The sequence below is a fragment of the Temnothorax americanus genome, unplaced genomic scaffold (assembly GCF_048541705.1).
Source record: "Temnothorax americanus isolate GAGA-0224 unplaced genomic scaffold, ASM4854170v1 Scaffold70, whole genome shotgun sequence".
NCBI classification, from domain to species: Eukaryota; Metazoa; Arthropoda; class Insecta; order Hymenoptera; family Formicidae; genus Temnothorax; species Temnothorax americanus.
In genome coordinates this window covers 631,716-641,737 of record NW_027509793.1, presented here as the reverse complement: position 1 = coordinate 641,737, position 10,022 = coordinate 631,716, and the positions used below count along the sequence as shown (strand labels likewise).

General features: G+C 34.5%; 1 protein-coding gene and 1 long non-coding RNA gene across 6 annotated transcripts in view; both read right to left on the bottom strand.

The window, feature by feature from the left end:
- The window catches only part of LOC143906413 (uncharacterized), a 10,843-nt gene extending 7,789 nt beyond the window's left edge, over positions 1-3,054 (bottom strand). The window contains exons 1-2 of one of the 5 annotated variants that reach the window (XM_077422497.1): positions 2,558-3,054; positions 1,446-1,722 (exon numbers count right to left, since the gene is read on the bottom strand). The gene's annotated coding sequence lies outside the window, so the exon portion shown is untranslated. Of the gene's footprint in view, positions 1-1,445; positions 1,723-2,099; positions 2,502-2,557 lie in introns of those variants that run through there. The other 4 variants (XM_077422496.1, XM_077422501.1, XM_077422498.1 and 1 more) reach the window with 4 other exon arrangements.
- A 3,832-nt stretch (positions 3,055-6,886) lies between these two features.
- On the bottom strand, positions 6,887-9,659 carry LOC143906445 (uncharacterized). The gene is made up of 3 exons (XR_013259518.1): positions 8,831-9,659; positions 7,597-8,747; positions 6,887-7,481 (listed from the first exon to the last, which is right to left on the bottom strand). It is a non-coding gene; the product is annotated as an uncharacterized LOC143906445 (long non-coding RNA).
- Between the last annotated feature and the right edge of the window lie 363 nt (positions 9,660-10,022).

Here is a 10,022-nt window from a genome sequence, read left to right as displayed (position 1 = left end):
GTGGAAAATGGAAAGCAAGTGAATGGAGATCTTGGATATTATATCTTAGCATTCCATGTCTTTTGGGAATAATGAAAACAAAATATTTAAGTTCTTTTGCGCTTTTAGTTCGTTGCACACATAAGCTTTTATCTGAAAGTATAACAATAGAAGATTTAAGACAATGTAAGATTGATTTTATGTATTTCACTGCGCAATGTGAAGAATTTTATGGAAAAAGTAGTATGAATTTCAATACTCATGCATTACTTCATGTTGTTGATAACGTATATAAAAGTGGCCCACTCTCTTCGACTTCTGCTTTCCCTTATGAAAATGGAATTTTTGTGCTAAAGCAGAAATTAACTGGTCCGAAAGGAGCTTTAATACAAATGTCTAAACGTCTAATCCAGAAAACTATTTTAGAAACCGAGTTGTTAAGTACATCTGATAATAAACCTTCCCGCTTCTGTAAAAATATTTTGCGTAATCATCTTATATTGAAAGAAACAGAGTTGAAAACCAATTCAGGTGTAATTCTTTTAGCGAAAGATAATAATCTAAATACAAATATTAAACAAGTTTTAAATAATAATTTTGCGGATATAAGATTAGAAGATGTAAAAGCTTTTAATAAAGCAGTTTATAAAAATGTCATATACACTACTACTTGTTATAACAGAAAAACAAAAACTGATGACAGATTTTTTGAAAGTTTAACTGGTGATATAATTGAAATATTCAAAATTGTTTTATATAAAAATGAATCTTATATTTTAGGATATAAACATAATGTACAGTTTCTGTGTATAGAACACGTGATAATTGATTCATTTTTCAAGATAATATCTAAATCTCATAATCTCCATTTATTTGCTTTTCAAGATATTAAGAAAAAGGTTGTATATATCAACGTCGAGAATGGACCATACTTTTGTCGAATGCCGAACACTTATGAGATCCAATAATATTTTCCGTGATATTATCCTTATATTTTTCAATCTAAAATATGAAATATCTTGTCAGGGTATTCACTTTTTCATAACTTTACCATAATACTTTTTTACATAGAATAATGAGTAAAATCGATTATTATAAAAAAAGAGAAATATTTAAGTAAATTCAATACATTTTGCAAATACATTGATATGCTTGTGTAATGATTAGTATCTATCTTTAATTGATGTCTCTCGTTACCTCAGCAAAATTATTAAAAAGTGAATACTTTTGTAGAATATAGTATTATTTTATGCATAAGCTAAACATATCACTTTTGTATATTTTTTTCAAAAAATATTACTGAATTTATTTTCTTTGTTTCCTTGCAAAATAAACTTTGTAAATGTATATTGATTGGATTTCATAACAGTTACAGTATCCGTTTTCTTTGTAATGATTGCATTTGGTAAAATATAAGCAGTATATATAGAACTGCAGAATAAATAATTGTTTTTGTCATTACTTACATTAATTTTTTTAGTGCTGCGGACGCTGATAAGAATTTTATTTCTTTCTTGTTTATAGATTAATCTGTTTCAGAAAATTATTCTTGTTTAGAAGCATGCAATTAAGGCGCATTATTATAGTATTCATCCATTACTACACTGCCATCCATCACTAATAGTTGTCGATTTACACATATAAGTATTCGCTATAATTTACTACCCCTCCATGCACTTCTTTTTCTTCTTCCTCTTTTTTAAACTGTAAAATATTAATATTTAACTCTTAGTCATCAGATATCTAAAAATAAAATATGAATTTTTAACAAGAAGCAAATAAGTTATAGATACACTACAGGTAACAATAATTGCTAAACATGATTTAATAAAGGCATAACAGGAAATAAATGTTTCTTTGAAATATTTTTGAAGAAGTTGATTCAAGTTTTCTTCCTAACTTTCAGAACAGCTTTTAGTATTTGAAAATTAAAGATATTGTCATATCGTCATATTGTCATATTGTCTTTATTTCATAATAACCAACATAACATATCATGTATATAAAGTCAACTATGTCTATTTTATTACATAATATATATATATGTATATGTGTGTATATATATATATATATATATATATATATATATATATATATAAAATATATATATATAAATTTACCTTTCAATATCTTGGGAATAAGAAGGAAATTATTACTAATATTTTTAGATTGTTCTACATAACCGTGTTAAGGCCTGATGTGCACATAGGAAAACTTAAGCAGTTAAAACGTAAGCAGTAAGGAAATATCAGCCAAACACAGTCAAGAAATTAAGACATAACATAAGCGGTATAGTATCCAAACTGTATTGATTTCCAACTCATCTTTATACTGCTTAAGATTTTCTATGTGCCCAGGCCTAATACAGACCAGAGGTTAATGAAAGTGTCGAGCTAGACGTACGGTTTCTCTACTAATAATCTTTATTAATGACAAGGTTGCGAAAAGTGAGATTGATATATGCAATATATACCACACGGTTAGGTTAGGTTATATCAAGTTCAGCATTATCATGAAAAACAGTCAAATACAACAAAATTAGTATAATATATAACACAAAATTAATAGGGAAACAAACCAGAGAGGTGTGACAAAAGGAAGGCGTGAACGCGGGTCAACAATTTTTCACAAAATCTCAATTTTCCACAAGAAACTCGGAACACAACCATGCCGCTCAAGAGTCCCAGCAAGACACACGTGGACACCTACATGTCAATCTAACCTCTATACACAGAGAGGTTAGATTGACATGTTAGACTATGTGCGTGTGTCTTGCGTTTTGCGAACTGCACTAACTGCAGCCTATGTAGACCGGGCTTTAAGGCCTTTACACATAAAATCGCGTAAGGACGTAAAACGTAAGCGTACGTAAGAAACCCGACCAACTCAAGTATTGTGCTGTCCGTAACCCCAATAGGGGAAAATACTCGATTGATCAATTTTCTTAAGCTTACGTTTTACGTTCTTACGGCATTTTGTGTGTAAAGGCCTTTAAACGTCACCTGCACACAAGTATGCTTCCTTCTCTTTCTATCTCAGCGAGTTAGAAAGAGAAGGGAGTATACCCATGTGTACCCAGGTGACGTTTCCGAACACAGCCCTAAAAGCGCCCAATGTAATAAGAATGCTTGACCGTGATTGGTCGATTTCCTTGAGCGGCTATAGAAGCAATTAAATATGATTTGATGGATCCAAAGATAAGGACCAATCCTGCCTCTCTGTTGCCATCAGATCGTCATCCATAAATATGTTTCTTGCCTTTCCTATCTCCCTCCTCTCTGCCATTATCTCTTTCTTATCTTCCCATCTATTGAATCTTACTAGCGTCATTTTGTATTCTCCTCGGCCAATTGCCTGCACTTCGTCCACTTTCACCTTCTTTTTAGTGACTTCTTCAAGAAATTTCTCCATCTTCTCTTTTCTTTCACCTCAATTTTCTACTTTCATTCCTTTTATGATTATGTTGTTTTTCCTTCTTCTCCTTTCAGCTAATTCGGCGTTTCTTTCCATCTCCTTCATCTTCTTCATCAGTTCAGTGCTCTCTACCTTTTTATCTCCCCTGTTCTCCACTTTCTCCTCCAGCTGTTTTATTATATTTTCTAAACTCGCTTTCTGCTCCTCCCAAAGCAGTTCTCTCTTTCTGTAATCCTCACACAGGTCGTGTATCTTTTTCATTAACTCTTCTTTGTCCTTCTTTCTTTCTCTCTCTTGATCATCCATTTTCACTAAAATCTCTTTCAGCATTCTTTCCACATCCATATCGCCTTCTTTCTTTTTCTCTCTTTTAACCTTGTTTGACGGCGATCTTATCACCCTTTTTTCTTTGCTGAAATTTTCCAAAATTTCCCTTTCCGCTTTTTCTGCTATTTCTTTTTCTTCTTCCCTTCCTCTTTTCCTTACGTATTCTGTAATTGTTCCTTGGTTTCCTGTCCTATTCCTTATCTTTGACAGCTCCTCCGCCCTCGTGGGCCTGCCTCCCGTAAATTTTTCTATCGTCCTCTTCTCCTTCTCGCTTTTCTTAAGATTAATATTTATTTTCTTGTCCTCCTCCTTCTTCTCGTCCATCCGAATTGTTTTCTCGCTTCTTATCCCTGCGGCACCTCTTTCCTCCTGTCACTCTCTTTTTTATCGACCTGCCTTCGTGCTGCTCCGACTCCGGTTTCTCCGTGCCTGTTTCCTCCTCTAACCTTAACCTTAACCTCCAAATTGTCGCAGCCGCACAGAATCCCCGAATTCGTCCGTAGTTCGACTCCTTCACTGTTGACTTATATCTGCAATCAGTCCTGCATATTTGAGCATGCAAACTACCTATCACGTGGCTGTGGTACATTTCCCGCTTGTTCAACTGATTGATGAAACGAAGGATCAAGAGGAAGCATCTGACTTTCTGCAGAAGGACCCATATCCCAAATTGTTGAAGTTGAAGTGCTAGGTCTATCACGTGGCTGTGGTACATTTCCCGCTTGTTCAACTGATTGATGAAACGAAGGATCAAGAGGAAGCATCTGACTTTCTGCAGAAGGACCCATATCCCAAATTGTTGAAGCTGAAGTGCTAGGTCTATCACGTGGCTGTGGTACATTTCCCGCTTGTTCAACTGATTGATGAAACGAAGGATCAAGAGGAAGCATCTGACTTTCTGCAGAAGGACCCATATCCCTAACCATTGAAGCTGAAGTGCTAGGTCTATCACGTGGCTGTGGTACATTTCCCGCTTGTTCAACTGATTGATGAAACGAAGGATCAAGAGGAAGCATCTGACTTTCTGCAGAAGGACCCATATCCCAAATTGTTGAAGCTGAAGTGCTAGGTCTATCACGTGGCTGTGGTACATTTCCCGCTTGTTCAACTGATTGATGAAACGAAGGATCAAGAGGAAGCATCTGACTTTCTGCAGAAGGACCCATATCCCTAACCATTGAAGCTGAAGTGCTAGGTGGTTCTTCGAGGCTTTTAGGCTCATTTTTTTTCTTAACGTACTCCTGAAGTGTTTCAGTAACTTTTTTCTTTTCTTCGCTTTTGGTCTCATATAAATAAATTTCTGACGTTATGTCCGCAGGCAAATCTATTTTTGCCCTTTGTCTACTTATATACAAATTCATATTTTTTTGAATCGGTGTTCTTAGTTTTTTATATTTTAGACTTAAACGTATCTTGCAACTGCGAGAATGTGTTGACGATTCTTTTTTTAATGTATAGCATACTGAATCCCATGATTTTATGATTTTTTCCCAATTCCCTTTCTTCATATCGTTAACGTATAGCACGAAACTTTCCCTGTCGAAATGGCGTAACATGTTGTTCAAAATTTCTGTTTCGAGACAATTGGTATGTTCCGTAACGTACCAATGTACGTCCCTAACTATGTCCTCTTTTAAAAGATTGGCTATTTTAGCGACACCTCCCCTTTCACTATTGAAACAATTATGGTGATATGTGCCAGACGTCTTGTATAGCAGATGAACGTAGCTGTCAGACTTTTGCAAATCCATTTCGAAATCTGGGGAGCGCGCTGTAGCGTAGACGCTCGGTGCGTCGCTGAGAACAAGCGTTGAGACCTTCAAAAAGAGCTATTCCATTCGTGCGCAGCTCGCTCCCAATAGTCGATCCACGATCGTGAATCACGCCCGTAATTATTCGTCAGCACGTATACACGTTATTGCGCGAGAAATATCCTCGTTGCCTATCGGTTCAGATAGGTCTCTGTCAGAGGTCCGTCGAGCTTGAACTCGTAAATATAAGTATACACGAACAAAGTAAATACCATACTAATCTTGCACGGCTAGGATATAGTCATAATATGCAAAAGACTTCAAGAAAGTATAGGAAATTTAGAGAGCAAAGAATAAAACTATACGCAGAAGTAAATATTTTCATCAAGTATGGGACTTTTTCGAGAGCGCGTTTTACTATATGTAGAACGCACGTAAAAGAAAAATTACCATACTGAATTGAATATGTCTTCTCTCCATACTATGCTGCAATATGTATAATTGCCTTAATGGTAATAAAAATACTGAGGATAATTAAATTTCATATATATAAATACACACTTTTCAATGATAATTTTATTTATTTGATATTTCTTTAAAACCATTTTTTAACAATATATAATTTTTGCTTTCACTAAGCCTAACGCAATGTGTTACAACAAAATCAAATAAATTGTTCTTAGTTAAATAAACCCACTCAAAACAAGTATTATCATAAATTTTGTAGGATTGTACATGTTCATCTAGATAGCACTGTAACATTCTTTTAGTTAAAATAACAAAGTCATTTTGTTCTTTATTAATAATAATAGTGTGCACAAAATAAAAATTTATTCCTTCTTTGTTGAATGTAACGATAACAGCTCTTTTGTTAATAATATTATTGTTGTAACATATCCACTTAGCAACTAATATGTTAAAATAAAACCTTGATGTGCATTACTACAAGATGCATCAGAATTACTGTCTACGTTGATTATTTCTGGTAGCTGTAAATAAAAATATATGTATTTTACTTATTTCAAAATAACAAGAAACTATACATAAATAGTAGAAAAAATATATATTGAGACACGGTACCGAGCCATCAAGTATAAGCGCAGCGCGATATTCTTATACAGCACTAACCTCCAAGGAACGTTCTACGTCATAAGAACATTTCAAGGGCATTTGAAAGTTAGTGTTATGTGAATTCTTGTAATATAATCTTCTTAAAAATAACTTCAATTATACTGCGTTCGGCAATGCAAATCCGAGGCGTCGAATGTGCTTTTAACCTCGAAAATCGTTCGGCAATTCACATCTCGGTTCTTACAATTAGATTGGTTGAGGATCACGTGATTCAAACTCTCTCTGCTAGCTGCCGAACGCAGCAAATATTGGATGAGACTTTTCTTACCTGGTACTTATCGCTGGTATCGCTATACATTGTATACATGTTTCTCACTTCACACTTCACATTCACGATTGATGATCGTGCGCTGTCTGCGTGTCCGCGGTTACTATCGCATTTCTATGAAGAACATAAACTATTGCCAGATACGCAACGAATATTTCTATACAGTTCACAGGAGGTACCACCCTAGATTATATTTTTTCTTATACTGTCTTAAGAAACAACGCGCAATTCAAGCTGCAACGTCGAATATACACATATTAGTATGGGATTTTTTCTACTTTTCTCATATTTCCTTGTTAGTATGGCAAATTTATTTACCTTTAGGTTACAAGATGTATCTGATCAAACTATTACTTTTCTATTGTCATACATTAATTTCCGGTTGAATACGCGTTTACCTTACCGGTACGTAGCAAATCTAGTAAATTTTATTATGAGTATTCTACATTATTCGAGAAAAATTTTCTGCGTGTAGCTATAATTTTGTCACATGTTAATCCAAATGTATGGATTTCTTCTAACATCTCCGCAATATTGTCAAACGAATGAGTTCCGGGAAATCGCCTGAATGCTAAAGCTGCCGATTTTCTGTCTGGAGTTTTTTCGTTAATCTGTTGATTAATATTATAAGTTTTTATAAACAACCGTATAGAAATCTAATAATTACCATTTAGTTATGTTGACAGTTAGTTTAATTATATCTTATGCAAATAACACATTTCTTACCCAGTGAGCAGTAACACCTAGAAATCTCCTATTTGAACCAGTCCACTGTTCATCGCTTTACGTATTTCACTGACTTGTTTATTATGTAAGTCATTCACCCTTTTACCCACTGTATAACGGGTCATATGTTTCAACGGTTGATATTACCATGCTTGATTTTTAAATCTAAAACAAATTAACATACATTAATTTTTAATTAAGAGAATTATTTTACAATTTTATTTAAGAAAAGTAACTATAAAAAAAACAAATAAAAAACGTATAAATAAACTTTTAGGCTAAATGAATGTGTCTCATAACGATAACAATGTTATATACAAAAATCTATATTAGTATAATTTGTGTGTTGTCAAGTCTTCCTGCTCGTCAAATCCAGAAAATTCTGGAACATTCCTGTGTGCAAAAATATATTTAAAAAATATATATATTAATTATATAAGCTTGTAATATTAACTTACCTATTATAATATAGAATTAAACCGTATATTACTATTAATATAACGAAAATTATTGCCATTTTAAAAATATCATTATTATTAATTCTCATCATTAGCATGGCAATTTCTACCTATTTTTTTACCTATTTTTACTTTATTTTTTTCTTATTTTGGTAATTGTATAGATGGGGGGACCACCTTGGATGACCTTGATATTTTAGTATGTTGTCAAGGTCACTCTCCTGAGTGACCTTCAGAAGGTTTCAGCCCGCGCTCGTTATTCGTTAAAAAGTTATAAACAAAAAAGTTTGGAAAATATAGCAGCTATTTTGAGTATTGAAAGGCATAATATATATAAGGCATATTATATATAATTTTTTTTCTGAGTATTTACTTACTCATTTTCCCAATTTAGGTGCTTTTTATCAACGTGTTCAGTGAGTTTGTGGGCACCTTTTTTATATTTTTTGTTGGTAAAGCCGCACAGTTTACATATTGCAACTTCTTTATGGACTGTGAAACATTATCTCACTTTGTATGGGATAGGTTTCTGCACATTAATTATCTGATGTGAGTAGTGTAAGTGGTTTAGTAATTCTTGTAATATCGAAGTGTTGACTCCTTCGTCAATTTCAGTGTCACAATAATTGCATTTGGCGAGTCCATTTCTTATATCTCTATAATGGCTCCATAAATCGCTTCCATTAGCCATTACTAAATGTGGTATATAGCCATTAATAAATATATGTATTTCTTTTACTTCTTTCGGAGTTATATATTAGTGGTATTATACTTACTTTCAAATTCTAACTTTTAATCTGTACGGATCGTAAAAAAAATGTTATGTTTCCATCGTAGAACCTGTGTTGCATAACGTTCCATTGTATTCGTCTCGTCTCCGCTCGCCCGAAGAGATGTACGCGTGAAACGAAAGACAGGCTGAGCAGAAAGAGCGAAAGAGGGAAAGGAGAGAAAAAACGAAAGGAAGAACGGGCCGAAGAGGCGTAAATGTAAACTAATCGCGCCGTGATTGGCTCTATTCATGCGGTCGACGTTTGCGGTCTTTTCTTGATCCATTGATCGATGGATCGTGGGTTTGTCCGTCCAATATCTGACCGAACTCAATCCGTCTTTCCTTCTCGAGACGCGCGCCTGCACGTCCTTGATGGTACGCATGCACGCACGTCGACGCACCGCATTAGGTATGCGCTTCGGTCAACAAGAGACACTAGGGAGATCGCGCATTATATAGGCTACGGTGCCGTACTCGGTCGAAGCTCTTAAATCCCTGACGACGAGGCTTAAATCAATCACCGTAATTAACGTGCGCTTTGTACCGCTAGAGTATTCTTATTGCACGTGGCAGGATACGCTTATTCGCGCTTGCTCGTCGTGTCGGCTATACGGCGTGTCTATACCGTTCATCGCATTGATGTAAAGTCAAAAATATGGAAGGTGGGGTCCCGTTAATTAGTTCCGCTACCTACTCGTGAGCATTGTGCGAAATCACAAATATTTTTTTGCTCAATTTTTTATTAAAAATGAAAGTTAATCCGCCAACACACACACACACACAATAATTAAAACCAGGAATCTTTATTGAATCGACGCAATTGGCGAGTAACAATGACGTTTAATCACAACGTTTCGACTCGGGGGTTTTGGGTCTTTCTCAAGTGTCTTGTAACAAAGAATCGGTAACGCCGGAATTATTTAAAATTCTAACAATAATATGACAAATAAGACAATAAAATATCCTACCTATAAACTGGCATGGAACTATAGCTCTTGCGTGAACATCTCAGAAATACGAGGATTTTGACCGAAAAAGTCATATGTCAAAAGCTATAAAAACCTCTCTATTAGTGGTCGTTAAAGAGTAAAATTAACAATTAAAAAGTATAGAGCGATGAATAATTATGGTGGCTCGAAAAAAAGTTGATGTACCTTCCAGAGAAAGTGGGTTTTACTCTTTAACGACCACTAATG